The 22,471-nt window shown below is 44.9% G+C and overlaps 1 long non-coding RNA gene across 3 annotated transcripts; it reads left to right on the forward strand.

Annotated features, from left to right (window-relative positions):
- The first annotated feature begins 615 nt into the window (after positions 1-615).
- Positions 616-22,471, forward strand: LOC134486618 (uncharacterized). Of its 3 annotated transcripts, XR_015686083.1 has the most exons (5): positions 616-790; positions 1,080-1,251; positions 2,849-3,014; positions 6,545-6,655; positions 7,251-8,204. It is a non-coding gene; the product is annotated as an uncharacterized LOC134486618 (long non-coding RNA). The 3 variants fall into 3 exon arrangements; XR_015686082.1 differs by lacking the exon at positions 616-790 and having other exon boundaries at positions 901-1,251; XR_015686084.1 differs by lacking the exons at positions 616-790; positions 6,545-6,655; positions 7,251-8,204 and adding an exon at positions 22,351-22,471 and having other exon boundaries at positions 901-1,251.

A 22,471-nucleotide genomic window follows, 5' to 3' on the forward strand; every position in this document is an offset into this window, starting at 1 on the left:
AAGCTGTAGTGGAGAATGAGAGGGAGGGAGGGAGGGAGCCAGTTTGGCTTTAGATTTTTGTTTGAAGCAGCATCTCATTGCCCAGGCTGACTCAAACCTTCCATGTAGCCAAGGATGACCTGGATCTCCTGATCCCCCTACATCTGTCTGCTGTGTTCCAGGATTACAGGCCTGTCTGCTGTTGTGAGCTGCCTGGTTTAGGTGCTACAATCCCAACCAGTGTCATCTACGTGTTTGGGTCATCTTTTCCACTCTTAAAACTGACTTTAAAGATGATGGCTCAGTGGGTAAAGGTATCTGCTACATGAGCCCGGAGACCCGAGTTTGGTCCCCAGAACCCACAATGTTGTCCCTGATCTCTACCACATTCTCTGTAACACTTGCACACACCTCATCTCACACACACACACACACACACACACACACACACACACACACACACACACTAATAATTTTTATAGAAAAAGTCCTATCACTTCAGGATTAGCATAAGTAATGGTGAGAAATGATCACGTGCACAGCAGTTGTCCCTCTCCTCCCACCATGCCTTGGAGTGTCAACTACCAATCCCGAGGGCATCTCAGTGGGAAGGAATCAGCTGAACCAATCTCAGACACTTTTCTTTTCCTCAGAAGTGAGGGCAGTTGGCCAACTCCCCTAACTCTACAGAATAACCAAGATTGGGTCACTTGAAGAATAGTGGAGAGGCCCTGCTTATGCCCACACTGCCCTCAGAGACTGGAGACTTCTAAAACCTAAGGTCCCTTTCACTGTCACCTGTTGAAGTTAAGTGAAGAACCTTCATCTCTCGGTGACTTGAGCATGGCTTCTGCTATTTCAATTGAAACCTGCTGTAGCTCACAAGAAGACAGGGCTGGGGGAGGGTGGGTGAAGGATTGCAGAGCCCAGCCCAGCACACTGCCCGTTCTCTGCCTCTAGCAGCACACCCGGACCTCCCCAGGGGGAGGAGGAAACACAAGGAGAAAACACCTGTGAATTCCTTACACAGCTCCCCCCATGGCTGCATTCCACCCTCTCCACTGCCAGAAAAGATTCATTTGTTCCATCTCTGACCTCAGGGCACGGACAAATGGATGGAGGCCTGGTGTGACTTCTCTGCTCTTGGCTCTATTCCACTCACCAATTAATCACCTTACCCTAGCCTGACAAGCCAAGCTCCTCGCTGCTGTTCATCCTCTGGCTGTTCCGGTGATTGCTCTAAAGGCTTCCCCAGATGCAAGAACCCATCAGGTGGGGTATTTTTTTTTTAATTTTGCTTTGTTTTGGTTTCTCTTTCTCCGCCGTACAGTTCATGTCCTGGCTGTTCACTTGCACAGTCCTGAGCACGCTCACTATGGAGCCTTGAGGATTTCACTGTGACTAGTAGTTTTGCCACTGTGGCCTTGTCATTGGATGTCCGTCCCTCAAACTTCCAGAACCTTGAAAGAGGTTAATGGTGTCAAAAGACCATATGATAATGATTCAGTGTGAAGCCCTTAAGTAGGCTTTGTTGCTGATTTTAGAATTGGGCAATCGGATTTCTGTGAAACGGAAGTATTCTGACAGGCTGAGCAGAAGGACGGTTTTCACAGACGAACTAAGGCTGAGCTAAGAAATGAAAAGAGAAAGCAGACTGGTTGTTTCAAAGTGACTTTCTTTATTGGGAGGGCCCAGGGAGACAGAATAATAGAAAAATAACGAGTTGTTTAACATCGAATTACTTCATTTGTTAGGATTAAAGGATTACAGGATGTGGGGGTTAAAGCAGGGGAGACTCAGTGCTGTGTTAACTGATGGCCCCACGATAGGAAACCTGCGTTCTCACCCCCTATGCTACCCTGGAAAGTGGGTGGACACTGTGCATGTTACAGGAGAGGCCCCAGTACTTCCTCAGTCCTAGTAAAGCAGAGAAGGCCTTCAGACCTCACTGTCTTTCTTCAGATAAATTCTGTAAACTCTAATGCATCCTGAAATCGGAGGAGCTCTTGATCAAGAAAACATTATTCTTACTATAGTTATCATTTGGAGGCTCAGGGTAGCCCAGAATGCAGATGGGTAGCCTTTTATAAATCCTCCAACTTGGTTGCTTTTTTTTTTTTTTTTTGAGACTACATTAAATAACCCAGAATTCTTGCTGCTAGGGGGTTAACATTTTTCCCTTCAAACATCTGTTCCCTCCAGGAACTAGAAAATAAACTCTGTATCCAAGGGAGAATGACACCTTGGTACCACAGGGACCTTCCCAAGAATCAAAGGGAACCGCTCTCAGACACAATTAAGTAGGCCACCCAGGGCCAGCACCCAGCCTCCCAGCACAGAGACACAGTTTGGAAAGTGAGGGCAGTGATACCCCAGACCCGAGTTTATGTCAGTTATTCAGGGTTTGGCTGTGAATAGAACAGAGGTGACCAAACGTGGCATGCAGATTTCATCACACTAATCCCGCCACATTGATAATTCTTCTCAAACACAAAAAGGCCAGTTTTGGGGCTTCTTTCCACCACACTTAGGTTCCAGAGTTTTGTGGCTCCAGGGGCAGGGAAGATGGGACAGACAGAGCAGCGAGGGTAGTGCAGATCCGAGAGAGGAGCTGTCGGGTTCCGTTTGTTCTGTGGCGGAGTTTCACTCTCTACTCAAGAGCTTGCTGGAATGGTGGAAGAAGAGAGTTTCGCTTCCCCAGAGAAAGTTGGAGACTGAATGGGCATAGAAGGTCGCCACTACAGGAATCCAAGGATTTGAGAAGATGCTTTCTCCAGGAAGATGTAGGAGGGATGTCAATCACACAGTGGGTAGAGAAGGGCACAAAATTACTAAGAAATAGCCTTCTCACATGTCCCCTTTTTGAAAGTTTCAGCAGCCTTTTGGGAATGTTCGGCGCCTTCACCACATGGTAAAACCGAGAATATTTTGAGCGGATGGTTCTGGACTGATTTCAAAGCTCTTGTTGGTGCGGACATGTGCGGCCTTCTCCAGCTGCCCAGGATTATGAACAGTGGGGGTTACATCACCACGTGGTAAGATGGAGGGGCATGTAAGCAGGGCCCTCTTGCAGGCATCTGATGCACACAGAACACCGGGTCCTTTCCCTTCTCCCCTACCCGACAGCCCATTCTTTGTGCTTTGAGACCGCTCTGCTCTGCAGAGATAGGGTCTGAACAGCTCTTTGGAGGGAGAGAGGGCCCAATCTCTTTCATTTCCTTTAAGCCCACGCGAGCCGGGCTCATTTCCCTGGTTCCTTCTAAAGAACATGTGCTAAACACTTGCTTCCCTCACGTGGCCTCCTGCCTCCTTCCTGCACACTTTGGGAGGAACAGGGACCCAGCCTAAGTTGGGGCGGGGGCAGGGGGAGCAGTAAGCTTCAGCCTGAGGGCCAAATCCCACCACTGCCTATTTTTGTAAAACAAATTTCCTTGGAACGCAGCCACTGTGTGCTTACTGGCTATGGCTGCCTCTGAGCAACCAAGGCAGAGGTAAATCATTGCAAAAGAGACTGTCCACCCTACAGAGCTGAAGCTATTTCCTTGTCTGTTCCTTCTGGAGAAAAGCTTTCCAAACCGTGGCTCACATGAAGGAAATGTGGGTCAGAGATGCTCTGAGAAGAAGAGCAGACCCAAAGTTTCGAAGGTGGACTCCTGATTTCCTGAGACCAGAAAAGCAGGGGAAACAGCCCTCAATGACTGAGCATGTCCACCTGCTCCTGGACTTGTGATGGGGCCACTTCTGATAAAGTTATGATAACTCAACAATGGAAGGAAAATTTTGTTTACCGTATCGATCCTATTGGAGAAAGTCACCCAGCAGTGCCACCCACGGTAGAGGGCCAGCTACTGCAGCTGTCCCTGTCAGAAGGGCATCATTTCTTAGCTAGCTCAGGAAAAGGTCCAAGTTCAACATTGAAGGTATTTTTTCGTACTGAGTATCTCTTGTTTTTACGTCAGCAGAAAGTTAGAAATCATAGGTTGGACCATCACGAGCCACTTTCTTGTGGGAAAACATTGTGCCTAGCATTCCCTCAACCCCGAGGGTGCGCGAGGTGCTGTTGTGGCTCCAGGACACAGCTGAAAGCTTGTGTTTCAGAGATGACATACCACCTGCCCTCTGTATCGTGAGGGGCTGCTGCGAGACAGGACTCTGGTGGTTCTTGTCATTGTCACATTGACTGGCTGTAGAATCATCAGGGAAGAATGCCTCGGGGAGTATCTGTGAGAGTGTTGCCAGAGGTCTAAGCCAAAATAGGATGCCCCACTGTGACATGGGTGGCACCGTCCCATGGGCTGGGGGCCTTCTCCTGAAGGAGAAGAGGAGCCGGGCATAGCATTTGTCCTGACCATGGACGCCATGGGGCCATCCACCTTGTGCTCCCATCACTGTGACTTCCCCATCATGGTGGAGTGTGAGCTAAAATAAGCTCTTCCTCTCATAGGTTTTGTCACAGCAAGAATTAATAGTGTTCAAAATCCTAGTGTTGGCAGGCAGCAGCAGCCTTCCATGGGCTCATATCGCTGCATTTGACATGCTCTGGGTGCACTGTGTGCATTGTGTGTGTGTGTGTGTGTGTGTGTGTGTGTGTGTGTTATTGTATATGTGTACATGCATGTCTGAATGTATGAGTATCAGTATGTATGCATGCATGTGTGAATGTATCTGTGTGAAAGTATTTCTGTGTGTGTTACTGTATATGTCTATATGAGTATGAGCATGAGTGTGTACATGTATGTGTGAATGTGAATTTTTGAGTGTCATTGTGTATATGAGTGTGCATGTGTTTGAGTGTATGTGTGATTATGTACATATATGAGTATGTACGTCTTTGTGTGTATGAGTGTTTATATTGTCTACATGCTAGTGTGTCTATGAATTGTGTCTGTGTATATGAGTATGTGTGTTAATGTTGCACGTATTTGTGAAAGTGTGTATGTATGTAAGTTCAATTGTATGCCTTAGAGGATACATGTGCATACATGCACACATGTGTGCAGGTGTGTGTGTGTGTGTGTGTGTGTGTGTGTGTGTGTGAGTACGGTGGAAGCCTAGCTGTTGCTTCACTCAGTTTTATTATTGAATTTTAAGAGATGGAAACCCCAGAACTATCAGTCATTTTTTTTTGGGCAACCTCAAAATTTGGTAAGGGATGAGGCTGAAGCCTCCAAACGTCCACCTTGAAACCAGCATACTAACTAACACTCTCTAACTGTCCTGCATGTCCTTCTGACCAGCTATCTTAGGCCACTTCACAAGCATTTACTATTTGCTATGACACTGCTCCCTGGGGTGGGGGCTATAATAGAGTGTGGTTCCTTCAAGGTTTGAAGACTCCCATCATTTAAAAGGTACAATTTTCTCCCTGTCTGGTGAGAATTTTACTGTATTTGAGGAGAAAAGTTGTGAACTGGCTTTTCTCTCTTTTTACGCTGTCATTTAACTAAATTACTATTACAGGTATAGCCTAAGTCCAGATGACTATGATTGTTCTCACAGTGGAAGAAAGGAAGGAAGGAAGGAAGGGAGGAAGGAAGGAAGGAAGGAAGGAAAGAAGGAAGGAAGGAAGGAAGGAAAGAAGGAAGGAAGGAAGGAAGAGGATAACCTAAAAGAAAACCAGCCCTTTATTCACAATCTTGCAGTAAAGACTGATGAACTCACATGAACCAGGCTGCAGCCCAGGGTCTGGGTCAGGGTCAGGGACCATGGTTCTGTGAGCTGCCTTTCTTTAGTGGTGGACTTCTGAATTTACCCACCAATGACTTCATGGAAGACAGAGCACTTACGGAGGCAGAGACAGGAGGATCACAAGTTCACGCCAGTCTAGGCTCCATGATGAGAAAGAGCTCTTAGTGGTCAGGGCTCTGTGAAGTGGCCAGGGCTGCATGAAGTGGCCAGGGTTGTGAGAAGGGCTGTCAGTGGGTCCAGGGAATACAGGGAAAGTAGAAAGAGTGACTTGGGGTCTTATTTTTGGCATGTATATGTGGTGTGAATATGATTGTGAGTGTGTTTGTGTGTGTGTGTATGTGTGTACTTGTGCGTGATGTGCATGCATTTTATATATGTGTGTGTGTGTGTGTGTGTGTGTGTGTGTGTGATATGCATGCTCATATAAATGTGTATCCATGTGGGTATGCACACATGTATGTGAAGGACAGATGTTGACACCATCCATTTTACTCAGTTGCTCTTTAGCAGGCAGCAAGGCCCCTCACTGAACTCAGGGCTCACAGTTTAGGCTTGCCACAGGGACCCCCATCTCTGCCTCACAAGTGCTGGGAAAACGGTAGCACTGCCAAATCTGCCGAGGTAGATTCTGGGGCATGGAATCCCAACCTTCCGGCTTGCACGGCAAGTGCTTCACCCTCTGAGCCATTGTCTAGGCTGACTTGTGTTTACTTTCAAGCCCATTCTGCTAAACTGTTCCTAGTATAGGCTTTATATTGTACACAGTAGGCTATTCAGAAAGGCACAGTCATGATTTGTAAACACGCGGCTCAACAATTTTTAAATGAAGGGACTTATAGGCAAAACTCATCGAGATCTCTTCCTCTCTTCAACAAAGGTTGTAAACCGGATGCCTGGAGGGACCACCCACTCGGACCGCTTGTCACCATGTGGAGATGAGAACACAATTTGGCTTAATCTTTAGGTTTTAAAAAGGACAAGCTGAATGGTTAGCATAAAATTGGAATCATTTTTTTCCTGGTCTTGCTTCTCCCAAAGCCAGTGAGTGGATCTTACTTGCCTCTAGCTGGAACAATAGTAATCTTAGATCTCCCTGCTTACTCTCCACTAGGATTTATAAGAAAGCCACAGCAAGTGTACTATGTAGCAGCACCAATGGTGGTGCTAAGTCTTGCTGGTCTGCCCTGGAGGACTCCTTAGCTCTGTGTTCTAATTAACATTTTCTCTAAGAGGATGTGGGCCCTTCTGCCTCAGCCCTGCCCTGCCTTGGGTATTCTGAGTTGGCTCCTCTGATGATCCTTCTCCCTTCCTCCCTAACCTCTATCACCATTCTCCCCACCCAACACTGGTTCAGCTCAACATTTGCCAGCTAAGCAGCTGCTTCAGCTGCCCCAGTGGGAACTCCAGGGCAGGCAGGGAAGGGAAGAGCCAAGGATGAACTAGGAGGGGGACCTGGGAGGTCCTTTTGGGCCAGGCAGGGCCCTGGAAACAGAATGAAGTGGCTGGGGTGGGGCTAGGGATGAGATGGGGGTGAGGGAGGTCCAAATCTCAGCTTGGCCCCTCTCATTCCATTTGGACACCAGATGCAGAAGAAGGCCTGCTATTTGACTTGATCCAAACCCTGTTCCCCGGAGGGCAGGAGCCCTGTGTGTCTTAAAGGCCCCACAGAGGTTCCTTCCTTCCCTAAGAGGACTCCACCTCTCCTCTGCAATCCCGTCCAGGCTCCACCCGTAATGGGAGAAAGTTCATAGTCAGCTCCAACAGAAACCTTCCCTGCTGGGCTTCTTCTCAGCGGCTCTCCAGAGATCCAGGGAGGCTCAGGAGCTGTTACCTTCCTGGTGGTGAACTTGAGGGCAATGGTGTGGGCATTGCAAGTAGAAGGCAGAACTGAGTTGAGTCCCAGAGTGTTAACTGACCGCTTGATCTTGGACCTGCCGCTTACTGTTTCCTATCTCATCTCTTCCTTTGCAAAACTGGCAAAGCAGTACCTCAAGAGAAAGTATACATCCATATAAACTGAACATGAGGAATTGCAGCAACATCATTCACAACAGCCCCCATAGGGGCAGTCACCTGTCTATCAAATGATTAATGGCTGGTCTCTCCCTACTCCTTTCTGCCCTTCTCTGTCCCCCATCACCTTCCTCTGTCCTCAAAGCTCTGCTTGTCTACATTTCTACTCATCTACCTCTACCCCTTCTCCAGACCTTCACTCCCTCCTTTCCCCCTTGCCACATGATCTTTCATGACAGATGGCCTTATTGGCTATTTGGTAAATTTGAGAACCCTGCTATAAATAACTAATAAACAAGTAAATACGTAAATAGTCTTATAGTTTTTATGTCATGAGTATTGTTAAAATTTTAATTCTTTGAGTTATTTAGTACAATGCTGGTAAGCAACTAAGAAATATCACCTTCAACATCAATAATAAGGAAAATAATATGCGGTTATGCCTATAGGACAGAAATTATATGATATAATATGTAACTATATGTTAAATATGTTCTACCAATAAACAACAACTTAAAAGCGGTAATTATTTTTATCCACCATTTCCTCTTCTCTTAAGAATTTTTCTGATTTCAGAATCACCTAATTTTTTAAACTTCATCAACATTATTTTTGAGTATTTTAAATATATGTGCATATACATGTGGCATAAATAACGTACTATGTAACTATAGTGTAGATTCATGGACTACCATCCAGCTATCTAATAATGTACTCTATGTGCTTCAGTGTACAGGACATTAAAACCATGTGGTCATTATGACCAGTGATTTCAGTGGTAGCTTTCAACATGAGCTCTCCCTTTTTCTAACCTTTCTGAGTTTGGAATGGTGTCTCTAATTCTCTGAATGTTTCCTGGCCCCTGATGTATTTGGAAAGAAAATAGTTCTGAGTTTGAAGAAATTCAATTACAATAATGACTTTAATTCAGCTGCCTCCTGTAGCTTCTGCCAGAAAACAGGGGAAATAACCGTGGGCGCTCCTACAGCTCCCCCCTCCAGGGTGGGTGGGGATGGGGACACAGGTGGACATGCAGGTGACCTGGGCAGCCACAGCAGGGTTCAGGCAACAGGCCAGCTGGCTTGGCTTGTTCCTTTACCCAGTGCTAGCTGGAGGTGGGGCAGCCTGCGGAAGGGCCTTGTCTGTTGCAGATAAAGGGCCTTTCTTGAAGATCTCAGACTTTCGTAAAGGGATCTGGGGACTTGGGGTCGCTGAGAGCCTTCCACCTAACACTGTGCAGGTGGCTCATTTTCATTAAAATGGCAGATCAGAGTGCCTACTTGGTTTGGTGACAAAGACATCATTGAAACTGTTGTCTGCCTTCCCTGCAAGCCGGACAAGACAATGATCCAGGATATCCGTTGCCTGGCTTCCCCACAGCTCCAAGGATTCAGTCATGCAGGACTTTTGAGACAGCTTAGCTGGAGTTCTGCAGCCGTGTCGCTGCATGGAGGGGCATGCTTCCTGGAAGGACCCAGCAGCAACCTTAACCCAGTCAGCTTGAGGCAGCATAGCTTCCTCAAAACGAGAGAAAAAGCCTTTTCCTCCAGAAACTCTCTGGACCTGAAGTTCCCTACAGGGTCAACTTGCCCCAAGTCCTGATAATGGCTCACAGAAGGTGGGTGGGTTGGTCTTAATTCTTAATGTTTTCTTAAACCTCTTTGCCCATTTGTCATATCAATTAATTAGGTTAGGCAAATGAAACAATCTTATTTTGCAGATATTTTAGGCGGTGCTTGGAAGTTGTACATGGTATGGACTAACATTAGTGGAATGACGTCAATGTGTGTGTGTGTGTGTGTGTGTGTGTGTGTACATGTGTGTACATGTGACTTTGGGATTAAAAGGAATAACAGGCTTCCCCACCCCCCAAGAGTCTGCTAAATGGACTATTGTGTGCAGTGAGGGTCAGAGTAGCCCACATAACTTCAACATGTGAATACAGAAAAGGAAGACTCAAGTATGGCTCAGGTTACAGAAGTGATGAGTGGGGGTAGGGTAGACTTAGTTGCCTCCTTGTTTGTATCCCTGGCTTAGCATTCTCTAGGAAATACTGGCCTAACAATTCACTGTATCTGTGGGCATATGCACTCTCTTTTCCCTTACCTGTTCTAAAAAAACAAACAAACAAACAAAAAACAAAAACAAAAACAAAAGAAAGAAAACCAGAAACTCAAAAATACAACATGCCATCATTCAAGGTCATACACACATGGTCACAAGACTTCACTATTGTCATCAGCTGCAGAGGACATCCCTGACTGGGCTGTCAGGGATACTGCTGGGCACTGCTACTCTCCTCAAGGATGCTACCATCTCATTCAGGTACTGCCAGGAAGATGATCCCTGGTCCTTGGTCCCTCAGGCCACTCAGGAGGCTGTCTTCCCTGCTGCTCTAAGCCCAGACTCCACCCCTCCCCTTTCCCCTGTCCTCAGAACCATAAGTTCACCCCTGCTTTCTGCCCTGCTGCTTAGGAGCCAAGAATCTGATACCTGTTTAAATGAAGAATATAAAGGAAAAAGGAATGGACAGGGTCAAGATAAGATATAACCCTCTTTCTAGTCCTGGCAAAACTGGATTTTGCTTCCAGACAACCTGAAATTTTTTCCTCTTCTACAGGCTCAGGACACAAAGCCAGGCAAGGTTTCCAGGAGACAAAGTGCTTCACCTAGTTAGTGTAAAGACCAAACGCAAAGGGGAAGTTTTCAGGAGAATCAGATGACATTTTAAATGTATTTCAAGATTTGGATGAACATGCATCTTGGTTGGTACGGTGCTTGTGTAACGATGACCCAGCGGGCACAGTGCTTGCCTAGCATGAGCCCAGTCTGTATGGTGCTTGCCTAATGGACAAAGCTCAGCTTCAGTCTCCTACACGGCATTAAACCGAGTGTGGTGATATATGAGTACAATTCTAACACTCGGGAAGGAGGGCCAGAGATTGAAAGTCGACCAAGCTTCACAGGGTTTGAAGCCAGCTTGGGTTACATGAGACCATGTTTTAAAACCAACCAACCAAATGAACCTTAAGTGTATTTCAGTAGTTATAACCTAAATTCCTGGGTAAAGTTTGTTTTTGAAATTTAAACATAAAAATCCTTTCGTCAGAGGATGGAGAGATGGCTCAGTGGTTAAGAGCACGGGTCACTCCTTTTCAGGAGTCAGATTCAGTTCCTAGCACCCACAAAGAGGCTCACAACCATCTGTAACTTGGTTTCAGAGGATCTGATGCCCTCTTGCGGCCTCTGTAAACAGTGTACACATGTTGTACATAGACATGCATGCAGCAAAAACATCCATGCACAAGAAGTAAAGATTAATAAATCTTTTAAAAATCCTTTTTTTTTTCAAATCAGTCTTGCCTATTTCATAAGCTTGGGTTTATAGCTAGAAAATTTTCTTAAAACAAGTTCATCCATGTTTCAAAAAATTATTTCCATGGTATATAACATGCAGTTTGAGAGCATTGTTGGTTTTCAGATCCTGGACAAACATCAAGGTGTTTATTTAACATACCAAATTGGACCTGACCTCCAGGTTCTCCCAGCATCCCCCTGGCATACCCTGCCCTCTAACCTGAACTTTCTAGCCCTGGAGCTGAGCTTCCTTTGGCTTTTTCCTATATAATCCAGACATTTTGGTCCTTCCTTCCTTCTCCCTTTCTCTTCCTCTTTTTCTCCTTCTCTTCCCACTGTCTCCCTCTCCATGCATGGTGACTTCCCTGACCTCATTCCTTGGGATCATTGAACTTGCCCGAGAGTGGTTTCCTAATAAACCTGCCTTTATGTATACTCTAGTCTTGCTTGAATTGGATCACTTTACTGGTGGAGAAAGAACTTACCAATTATCAATAATATTCCTGGGGTGAGAGTTGGGGAGGCATTCATGTTCTAAGACATATCTCCCAAGGAGACTGTATTCAGTGTTAATTTTATCACCCAAATGTGTGCCTGCTTAATGCTGGGGACAATGGTCAGCTGATGGATTCTTGGGTGTAAGCCTCCTTTGGAGGGAAATACCAGCAGCCTTGATTCCCCCAGCCTGAGATGGTCAGGTGGAAGCCATAAGGTATAGTTCAGGGTAGCAGCCATGACAGTTCTGCTCAAGCCCACAGGCCTGTCTTCCAATTCCTCCCCTATCTCCTCTAATTGCTCATACACAGGCCATTTTTTTTTCTTTCTCTTTGGAATACCCTGCTGTCGAGTGCTCGTCTTGTCACTTTATATCTTACCCCAAATGCTACTTCCTCAGAAAGGCCTTAGCAAGTAACTCAATCCGTATTGAATAGCTCTTCTTCCTTCTCAGTGGGCAGTTGTTGAAGGAACACAGTGTCATAAGCATCAAATCCAAAGCCTGGAATACTTACTCGCACCTGTGTAAACCTCCCTTGGGGTTCTCTGCAGTCGGCCACTCCCCAACAGTTTTAACCCTTGCTACAGGGAGCTCAAGTATATCCCTCTGGTTTTGCATTTTCCGGAATATAGTCAAGACAGGAAGAGTCATTCAGGGTCCAGCTTTTTGATTCTGGCTTCACATATGCAATTAAGATTTGTTTATGCTATTGCACTTCTCAGTAGTTCATTTTCATCTTGTAAGAAGTTGCTCAAGCCTTTGTCAATGTGGCTGTGCTGTTTTGCATTCCTGGTAGCAGCATACAAGAACTCCAGTCACCCTATCCTTAGTAGTAGCATTGTTAGCTGTGGTTCTCGTTTTTAAATAAACAGTTACTTTGTGTGTGTGTGTGTGTGTGTGTGTGTGTGTGTGTGTGTGTGCGCACGCGCGCGCGCATGCGCGCATGTGTGTCAGAGTACCTGTGTAGAGTCAGTTCTCTTCTACGTGTGGGTCCTGGGGATTGAACTCAGGTCATTAGACTTGACAGGGACCGATTGCGTTGGGCATCTTTCCATCTGCCTTTGCCTGTTGAGCCATCTCATCAGCCCCAACGAAGGTTTGTTTTTTTTCTTTTGAAAGATTTTTATTTTATGTATGTGAGTACACTGTTGCTATCTTCAGACACACCAGAAGAGGGCATCAGATCCCATTATAGATGGTTGTGAGCCACCATGTGGTTGCTGGGAATTGAGCTCAGGACCTCTAGAAGAGGAGTCAGTGCTCTTAACACCCATAGAAGTTTTTATAAAAAGATGTTTTACCATTTGTATAGTACAATCTCATTCAGTTATAAAATATTATTCATTCATTCATTTTGTGTGTATGTGTGTGATCAAATGTGTGAATCAATGTTGTTATAAAAATATAAAAATAAAAGAAGTATCATTGTCTATTACCTCACTAGGTCCGCACCATGGTGCCCCAAGATATCTGCTAGATATCTTGGCGGAAACACATCCCAGCCGCACACTTTCCTACACTCAAACCCTCACATAAAAGAAAACACAACACAATAATCTTTGACCCAATAGGTAAGATATAATTGCCCGCTTAAACATACAAAGCCCGGTACCATCCATCCCTTAGGAACATTGATAACAACCTGTAAATACACAGAGCAGAATCTTAACATCACTTGCCATGGCTTCTCCCCTCTCTCCGTCTGTCTCCTGTCTCTCCTTTCTGTTCTAGTCTCCTCCTCTTCCTTCAAACTTCTCTCCCACCCATCCTTCCTTCTCCGCCAATGACAGGCCTCCTTCTGTCCTGTACCTGCCCCTCACCTGTACTTTACAAAAACAATGGGGAGAAGGTTCTGGTGAAGTCACCTGATTCCTGAGTATGTGACTAGGCAGCTGTCCTTGGGGCAGTGGAATTAGCATCAAAATACAGATAACTCCAGGACAAACCACAACACATCTATACCATGGACATGAAGGAACCCTCAGAAGTCAGAAGAAGGCATCAGATTCCCTGAAACTGAAGTTACAGTCAGTTGTGAACCATCACGTAGGTGTTTGGAATTGAACATGAGTCCTTTGCAAGAGCAGCCAGTGTTTGTAACCAGTGAGCCATGTCTCCTGCCCTTCTCATCAGGATTCATTTTCATTTACCTAGGGACTGAAGGGGTGGGGCATCTTTTATCTGACTATTTGTTATCTGTGCTCATTAATTTTCTTGCTGCTGTGGTAAGATACCCTGACAAAAGCAACTTGAGGAAGGAAGGGTTTCATTTGGCTCACACTTGAGGGTACAGTAAATCAGATCAAGAGCTTGAGGCAGCTGGTCACATTGCAACCACCATCAGGAAGCAGAGAGAGAGAGAGAGAGAGAGAGAGAGAGAGAGAGAGAGAGAGAGAGAGAGAGAGAATAGTACTTAGCTCAGTCTCCTTCTGATTCAGTTCAGCATCATGAAATGGTGTCGCTCACAATTGAGTGGGTCTTCCCAGCTCAGTTAAGTAATCTACAGTCTCCCCCAGGGATGCCCAGACCTTGTCTTCTAAGTGATTCCAAAGTTCTGTCAAGTTGGCTATCAGGGCCAAAGACCAAAGAGGCTGCGTATTTCCTTTGTGATCCCATTGCCATGCTGTGACTGACTTTTGAGAGTTCTTTGTGTGCTTTGGGTACCACATTGTTACAGATAGACACCATGCCAGTGTGTTCGGTCATTTTTGCCCCATTGAGCAAAGGTTTTCCTCTATCTCCAGTTTCACTTAGCACTTCCTGAGACGGTTCTATAATGGACCATCCCTCACTGGAGTGCAGGCCTCACTAGGACAAAGACCTTGTTTATCCTCTGTCCCTAGGCCATCTATTAACGTTTAATAATCCCGACATAACAGTGTTGTGATTTGAGAAATTGCCCCCTCCTTGGTCAGGTGTTGGACATTTGGTTTCCCCATGGGTATCTTTATTTTGGGAGGTGGACATTGGGAAACCTTTGAGGATGGAGAAGAAGTGGTTTGGTGGGAGTGGATGCTTGAAGACATTATTTTCCTGGACCCTTTCTATCTCCATTTCTCCTTATCTTTCAAGAAGTGAACAACAACCTCTCCTCTTCACCATGCTCTGCCCAAGAACACAGTACCAGGCAAGCAGGTAAACCCTCTGAAACCGTGACATGAAATTAGTCTTTGTTCCTAGAAGTTGCTCTGTCAGGAATGGTCATCCTGAGGCAACAGTAACAACAAGGGTGTGTCAACTATCCTGTCACTGTCTCTTGACTGCCAAGTTTTCTGTCCTGTTGTGTGATGGTGGGGCAGGGACTCTGCAAATCTCACTTTAGTTTTGCCTGCAGCTCTCTTAGGTTCACCAATCAGGAGCCCTAGATGCACCTGGACAGCTGGAGGAGAAGAGGGACCGGATCCTTCCTCTCAGTTCTGCTTCCTGCTGCTGTTAGTGTTTCTCACTTCTTGTTTCACGTAGCACGAGTTGGGTAGAGATTATAGTCTGCTCTACTTCTAGAACTAAGAACATTTCACATCTGAGATGCTGGCATCCCCAGGCACCTCCTCCTGAAAACACTGACTTCTATGGGCCCTTCCCTCAAGCCTCCTTCATTCCTCTTTTCTAAAGGTCAAGATGTTGATGACACAGGGATTCCCATCTCCCAGGCTGGCCTCTAACTTGCTATGTGGCTGAGGAAGACCTTGGTCCTTCTGCCTCCAGTCCCCATCAAGTCCTAAGATTATATCTATGCTTTACCTACCACTCCTACATTGTGCTGGGGATCGAACCCAAGCCTTCTTGGACATGCCAGGTGAGCCTTCTATCAAATAAACTCCACCCCCCAGCTCCTTGCTCCACTAAGCTTAATAATCCTAACCTCTGTGCTCCCTCAACCCTTGGGTGTTGCTGCTCCCTGCACGCATTCCCTCCAGCGTTTCAGCCCCCTCTGCCTTCCCAGCATTCTCAAGATGTGATTACCAATACCTTATGTTAATTTCCTTGTAATGAAATCACTGGGATCCTGACTAATACAGGAAGCTGAGCACAGAGAATTAATAAACAGCGATTCACAGCTAAGCAGGAGCAAGATGCTTACACAATTAGTATCAATAAAAGCAAGAAAGCTGGAAATGCCCCTAGAGGGGAACAAACCAAAGAGGGCAATTTGGCAATGTCTATCCTGATCCATTGCAGCGGATCCCCAGAGAACAGGAGCACATTGTATGTTTTTGGCAGCTGTCCCTTGGAGCTGGATAGGAATAAATCTTAGGAAAGGGATATTGGGTAGACAAGCCAATAAATGTCCTTGTCATCATTCTTTAAGGCCAACCCAATATGGCTTCTTCCACGCACACTGTCAGAGCTCTCTCCGTCCAGCCAGTGTCCCCATGACAGAATCAGGGGAAGGGGGAACCAGGATCACACTTTACTCCCAGTGTCCTCAGATGAGGAATTGAGGGGAGGGGCAGAATTTATAAGTTTTAGCTAAAAAGACATAAGAAGAGAGTTAGGAGGTTGAGGTAGAATGCTTGCCTAGTGAATACAGTCTTGGTCCAGTTGCCAGGACTGAGAAAACCGAAGCAATATATAAAAACAAGTTTTTGGAGGAGGCAACTAAGGGAAAACATTTTCAGAGTAACGAGACCAACCCTCATTAAAGCTCTTTTATGCTGTAGCTGCATCCCGCTTAAGGTGCCTGAAGCTGTGGCTGCCATATTAGATTATGGGGCAAAACTTGCAGACTTAAAAATATAAATCACTGGAGAAGATTAAAAAGGATTTCTTTTAGTCAGGGTTTTCCAGAAAAATGAAATACTGGGAATTGCTCCTGGCTTGTGAGAAGCTGGAGTCCCTGAAAGTGGGTAGTATTGGAAGGCCTGAGAGCTGAAAGGCCGACGGCATAGACTCGAGCCATATGCATAGATAAGAACTCGGAGAGTTTGGCACAGGAGACCAACATCTCAGCTCAAGCAACTGGGCAGAGAAGGATGGACACAACCTCCCTCTGCTTCTCATTCTGGTCAGCCCCTCACTGGAATGGATCAGGCTCAACCACCAGGAATAGCCATACAGTTTCTTAGCCCCAGCAATTCAAATACCCATCTCTCCCAAGGAATATGGTTCAAGACATACCAGGAAATGAGGTACAGACATTACTGGGCATCCCATGGGCTGGCCAGGCTGATACATGAGCTAACTATTATTCAACCTATATCTTCAGTGATACTGTTGAGATGCTCAACATGCTTAGGGAAAGCCAACTTCAACCTGCTTGCCAGGAAACAAAAGCCTACAGTGTAAATAACATGTCTGTAGCTGAATGCATTTTTATATAGTACCTTTTCTAGTCCCTAGAGATAATTTTGTCTCTTCTTAGCCCATTGAGTCTTTATTCCTTATAGTTTTGCTTTAAGACCTAGACAGAAAGACTTATAATTTTTTTCTCCTATAAGATACCACACGATGAAGCCCAATACCCTAATGCATCTGGATACCACTACTTCCGGCAGAGCCCCTAAAGTGTAGTTAGTACTCAATAAGTGCACACACATATTCTGTACCTACATTGCATGTGAGTTATAGCTCTCATGCATATCCAATCTTTATAATTCGCATTGTAAAAATTATGTGTGGGGTGTGGGGTGTAGAGTGACTTGTGCCTGTGAGGGTACATGCAAAGGTGTGTGTTTCCATGTACAAGGAGGTCAGCAGTTAGCTTACTGTCTCTTCCTCAGTCATTATCTACCTTATTTTCAGAGACAGAGTCTCTCTCATTGAACCTGGAGTTTATAGACTCAGTTAGGCTAGCTGGCCAATAAGCACAAGGGATTCATGTGTCTGCTTTCCCAGTACTGAGAACATGTGTGTACCACTAAGCATTTCAGCACCTAAACCATCTCCATTGCCAAGGTGTTGAATGTCAAGTCTACAGTCAGGAAGAACTAAGCTCGGATCTTGGATCAACTCCATGTTAGTGAAGTGACCTTCAGCAAACCCTGACCATCGTAGTTCACCATCTTCAAGTTCCAGCTCAGATATCAATCACCTCCAGATTCTTCCTCCCAGATTCAGAACCATAATTTTTCTGTCTGAATTCTCAGAAACATGAGTTTGTAAATCATTGTTGACATAAGAAAGATCATTCTGCATGTGTTTCCATTGCTTGAATCCTTTTTTGCTCCGTGTGAATTAGAGATCTTTATTTTAGCTCAAGATAATAGGCTCTCCTTTCTGGATAGCATGAAATTATAGATCTGCTAGAATTCAATCATTCAATTATTACCAAACACTTGTGTTCTTTCCAGTTTCTGCACATTACATAAAATTCTACAGTTTGGGTGGATACATCTTCCTACCAATGTGTAAATCCACTTATGCAGCTGAGATGGTGTCAAGTGCCTTCTGATAGGGTTATAACTGTGAGTGGGAGCTAAGCTGCTCTTCTCCTCACCTTATCTTCTCAGGTTCTGGAACAATGGTAGCTCAATTGGGCCTGTGAGTGGCCAGACAGCTAGCTGGATGGGTTTATTATTCACCACCACCCACCATCCTTTTTCATGTGCAGGGAAGTCGATGCTGAGCAGAAATTCTCAGCCCACCAGAGAATTCCAGCACATTCTCTGGTGGCGTGTTTAGCAAAGTGGTATTGGTCCTTTGAGTTCTTCTTTCTTGGGTTGTAACTTGGGTGGGAAGACATTTGAAGAGTTGAAGCAACAGAAATGGAGTTCTACCTGACTGACTGTGCTGCCTTCTCCTCTGCCCTTCACCTAGTTAACATCCGTCAGCCATTGGATGCTTGGGGAAACTTTTTAAGGAGTCAAAAGCAGCACTTGTGTTGTATGTTAGGCATCAGGGTAAGGTGAGACTTCCAGATGAACATCTCTGGGTGGTTTGCTTTTGACAGGGACAGATGTGGCACACTCAGATTGAAGTCAACCCAGCATTCAGATCACTCTCTACCCCTTTTTAAGCCTCTAAGTGACAATGTTGAGCAGATGAGTTAATTCCACTTGGCAGGGTCTGCACAATGAAGCATTGTGAGTGATTAGGGGACTCTACAAAAACTAAAAACGTAAAACCAATCTTTGCCTGTCAGTTTGACAACATGCTAGTTGAGGTGTTATCATTCCAAACTTGCAGGCAAAATTCTCATCAGAAGAGAAATCCTAAGAAAAGACGAGGTGAGGTACAGACCAAAGTACTCTGAGCCATGGCACTGAGGAAGTACTATGAAAACCAGAGGCTGTGAGTTTATATTATTCAGAAATCAAACTAGTTACCTGGTCAACTGAAGAAGAGAAGCGTCTTGCAGAATAGAAACATCTCAATGTCATCTACCATGCTAAGAAAAGCAAAACAGCTCTGCCTAAAAATAGAGCTTTCTAGGTCTCCAGCTCTGTGAACAATTGCTGGAGAGATGGTTGAAAAATAATCACAGATTAAATAAGACAAGGCTGGGATGTTCCTTAAACCAATAAGCACTATGATTAAAATTGAAAAGAAAAAGAAAACTGGAAGTGTAAGAAAACAATGTAAGGATAGTGTCTGGTAAACATACAGTGTTCAGTAGTAACCTTGCAGAACATGGCTGAAATAAGCTTCACCATCCAGTATGACTGTCAGTCACACCGAATAAACAGGAAATGAAATGGCAGTCAAAGTTACCCATGTCAGACAGACAGCTTTCACTTGAGGGTGTTGAAGCAGTTATCTCCTGATGTCTTACTATTGCCATGGAGGTGTCTGCCTAGTTTAAGGATATTGGAAAAGTAAAAGGTAGATTACAAAGATTACCATTGCCAGAGAACTTTGTCTAGGTTTCCTTAATGTAGTAAATTAACATGTAATACCTTCATATTCGTCAACTTTCCATCACTGTAGCAAAATACCTGAGCTAATCAACTTTGTCCTCCAAATTTAGAGGCTTCAGTTTCAGCATCTGGTGAAGCCGATGCTGAACTTTAGACCTCTGTTGGAGATGCTGGATGCCAGTGGCAGGGAGCACACACCACATCGAGTCAGAGGAAGGGGCTAGTGTTCCACAGTACCCTTTGATGGCACATGCTTGAGGACCCCAGGACTGAATGACTATTCAATACACCTCCCAATGGTATCATCTTGGAACTTTTTAGGAGGTTAGAGGTTCATTCAACATCCAGCCTTGACAGTTCCCCCATGGTGATGATGATAAATTCCAGAACAAATCTGTCATTTGGGGGTGGGGTGGATAAAGATTATCACTGCATGGGTCCGGTGCTCACGAAGCATTAGATGACAATGTTAGAAGTCAGGAGGGGTTGAGGACATGGGTGACTTTGACTGCCATCAGCACTTTCTTCCTCTTTGAAAGCATGGAAAGGCAAAATGAACTCTTTGTTCAGCACACGGGTGGCTCGCCTGTGTGGGGCTGGGTTGTATTTTCGAGTCCTGACTTGCAATCTCTTCGAGCATATTTTAGAACCCTCCCCCGCATTGCAGGTCCAGGTCTGGAAATCAGAAAGTGTTTGCTGATTTGTGACATGAACACACTGGTGTAACTGACAGAGCCTCACCACTTTCCACAGTTCAACCCCCCCACCCCACCTCAGAAACCCTGATTAAGATGAGATTAGAACAAGACAATCTCATTAACCTTGGCACTCTGGAAGCTGCATTGGCCCTCAGCTCCTATGGCCAGTGAACCAGCTGTGTTGCTCAATGTGCCCTCCGCCCCCTTTTAGAGTGCAAAGGCTCGACTTGAATTTCTGAGTGGCATTCCATTCCAGACAGACACCTGGATTCACCCACTGATTAGACCTGTACAGGCATTTGCATATCCTTTGAGAATTATTCTTCAAATGCTGGGGATGTCAGGGTTTTATGGAGCTCCGAATCTGACACGAAAAATGAGAGCTAGTGTATGTGCTTCAGATTGAAAAGGAAAACAAACAAACCAAACACCCTCACCACTCCTCATGCCCATGGGTCCCTTACCAGAACCCTCATAGCCCCCTCTTGCTCTTTCTTCTCTGCTTGACTTCAGACTGCGTCTAAGCCTCCAAGTCTGTAATCAACTCAACAAAGAACAACTTTTCTCCCTACAGATGCTGCCCTTCTATGCTTCTAGTACTGACGATCCTCTGGCTACATCTTTTTGGCTTAGGAAAGTACTCAAGTGAACAGTGGGTGTTTTGACTTTGAGCTCAGAGCATGTACTAAGATTGTCCCCGGCTCCTACTCTCCCTTACTTGCTAGGCCAGGACCACGTGACTGATTCTGGTCAACCGGCACGATTGTCAAGCTGCCATTATCATTTCTATGGCAGCAGTGAAGTTGCTGCTAGAGCTCCTTAATTGCCTTCCTCTGCTGTGGTGGTGACTTCAAAAGCTACAGCTTCCATATATGGGGGAGATGACCTTTGACACCTTACAAATAGGAGAGAGAAATAAATCTTTATTAGCATATCATTTTGAATTTTGAGGTTTGTCTAGAGTGACCTCTAATATAAACGATTCAATTTTATCATCTTGGGTTGTATACTTCAAGATGAGTCTCGGGTTGGGGATTTAGCTCAGTGGTAGAGCGCTTGCCTAGGAAGCGCAAGGCCCTGGGTTCGGTCCCCAGCTCCGGAAAAAAAAAAAAAAAAAAAAAAGAACCAAAAAAAAAAAAAAAAAAAAAAAGAACCAAGATGAGTCTCTTGCTTCATCGAATGTGAAAGCATGCTCCACCTTGTCCCAAGAAGTATGCTTCACCCCAAGTTTCTTTAAAAACCAACACAGACAGTTCATTCTGTCCTCACAATGTCCCTTTGTTGTCTTCAATTTATAAGGGAGGAAACAGAGGCCCAGAAAAGTTAGGAAGTTTGCCTGAAGTCACACAGCAAGTACAAGCAGTGTTACCAGATCTAGCAGACTGCAGCATACAGGGCATATTTAAAGCAAAAGAAATTATAAATTGTTTCTCTTAAATTCTAATTTTACTGGGTTTTTTTTTTAAGTTTTATCTGCCAAATCTGTATAGGAGGGGCCCAGAATTTGAAACCCACCAATCTGAGCCCAGAAGCCATGAGCTTCTTCTTTATGCACTTCATTTTTCTCTTGGTTCTAGACAAGAAAGCAGACATACGTAAACAGAGAAATTATAATGACATCTGGCCACTGCCCTGGAGCTAATGTCATGTGGACTGTAGGCAACCGTGACAAGGTGAAGACTATATGTACCACACGAACAGCAGTCTTTATTAAGCTTTTACAGACTGCTGCCATGTAGACATCTAGCTATTTTTTCCTAAAACAGTGGTTCTCAACCTATGGGTTGTGACCCCTTTGGGGGTTGCATATCAAATATTTACATTATGACTCATAGTAGTGGTAAAATTACAGTTGTGAAGTCGCAGTAAAATACTTTTAAGCTTGGGACTCACCACAACACAAGGAACTATATTAAAGGGTTACAGCATTAGGAAGGTTGAGAACTACTACTCTAAACGAAATCACAAACTCAGATTTTTATATGAAGTTTTCCCACTTTAGGAAACGGGTAACTCCATTAAAAACTATAACCTGCCTGAATCCAAATAACTGAAGACACAAAGGTTAGCTCAACTCAATCTTTATGGTGATTTGGGTACAAACTCTTGCTTTTACAAAGATTCTCCCAAGCATTGTTCTGTTGGTCTTCAGGTCCTGGAAGACTTCTACTTCTATGTAGCGTTCTTCCTATGGAAGAGACATTCTAAGGGCTAAAATGTATAATTCACATTATACTGGTTAAGGGCTGACTATGGAGCATCTGCTAGGACAGCACATTGTACTGAGTGCAAGTTGTAATGTCCATCTCGTTGTTTTGTGAAGGACACAGAAGGACAGCTGTAGGAGAACTGGGGAGGCACCAACCTGGCATGATGGATATGTGAACAAGAGAAGCTGGGAAAAGATGTACAAGGAAGATTTCAATAAACTCAAAGATGGAGAG

Source organism: Rattus norvegicus, chromosome 4 (genome assembly GCF_021556685.1).
Source record: "Rattus norvegicus strain SHRSP/BbbUtx chromosome 4, alternate assembly SHRSP_T2T, whole genome shotgun sequence".
NCBI classification, from domain to species: domain Eukaryota; kingdom Metazoa; phylum Chordata; class Mammalia; order Rodentia; family Muridae; genus Rattus; species Rattus norvegicus.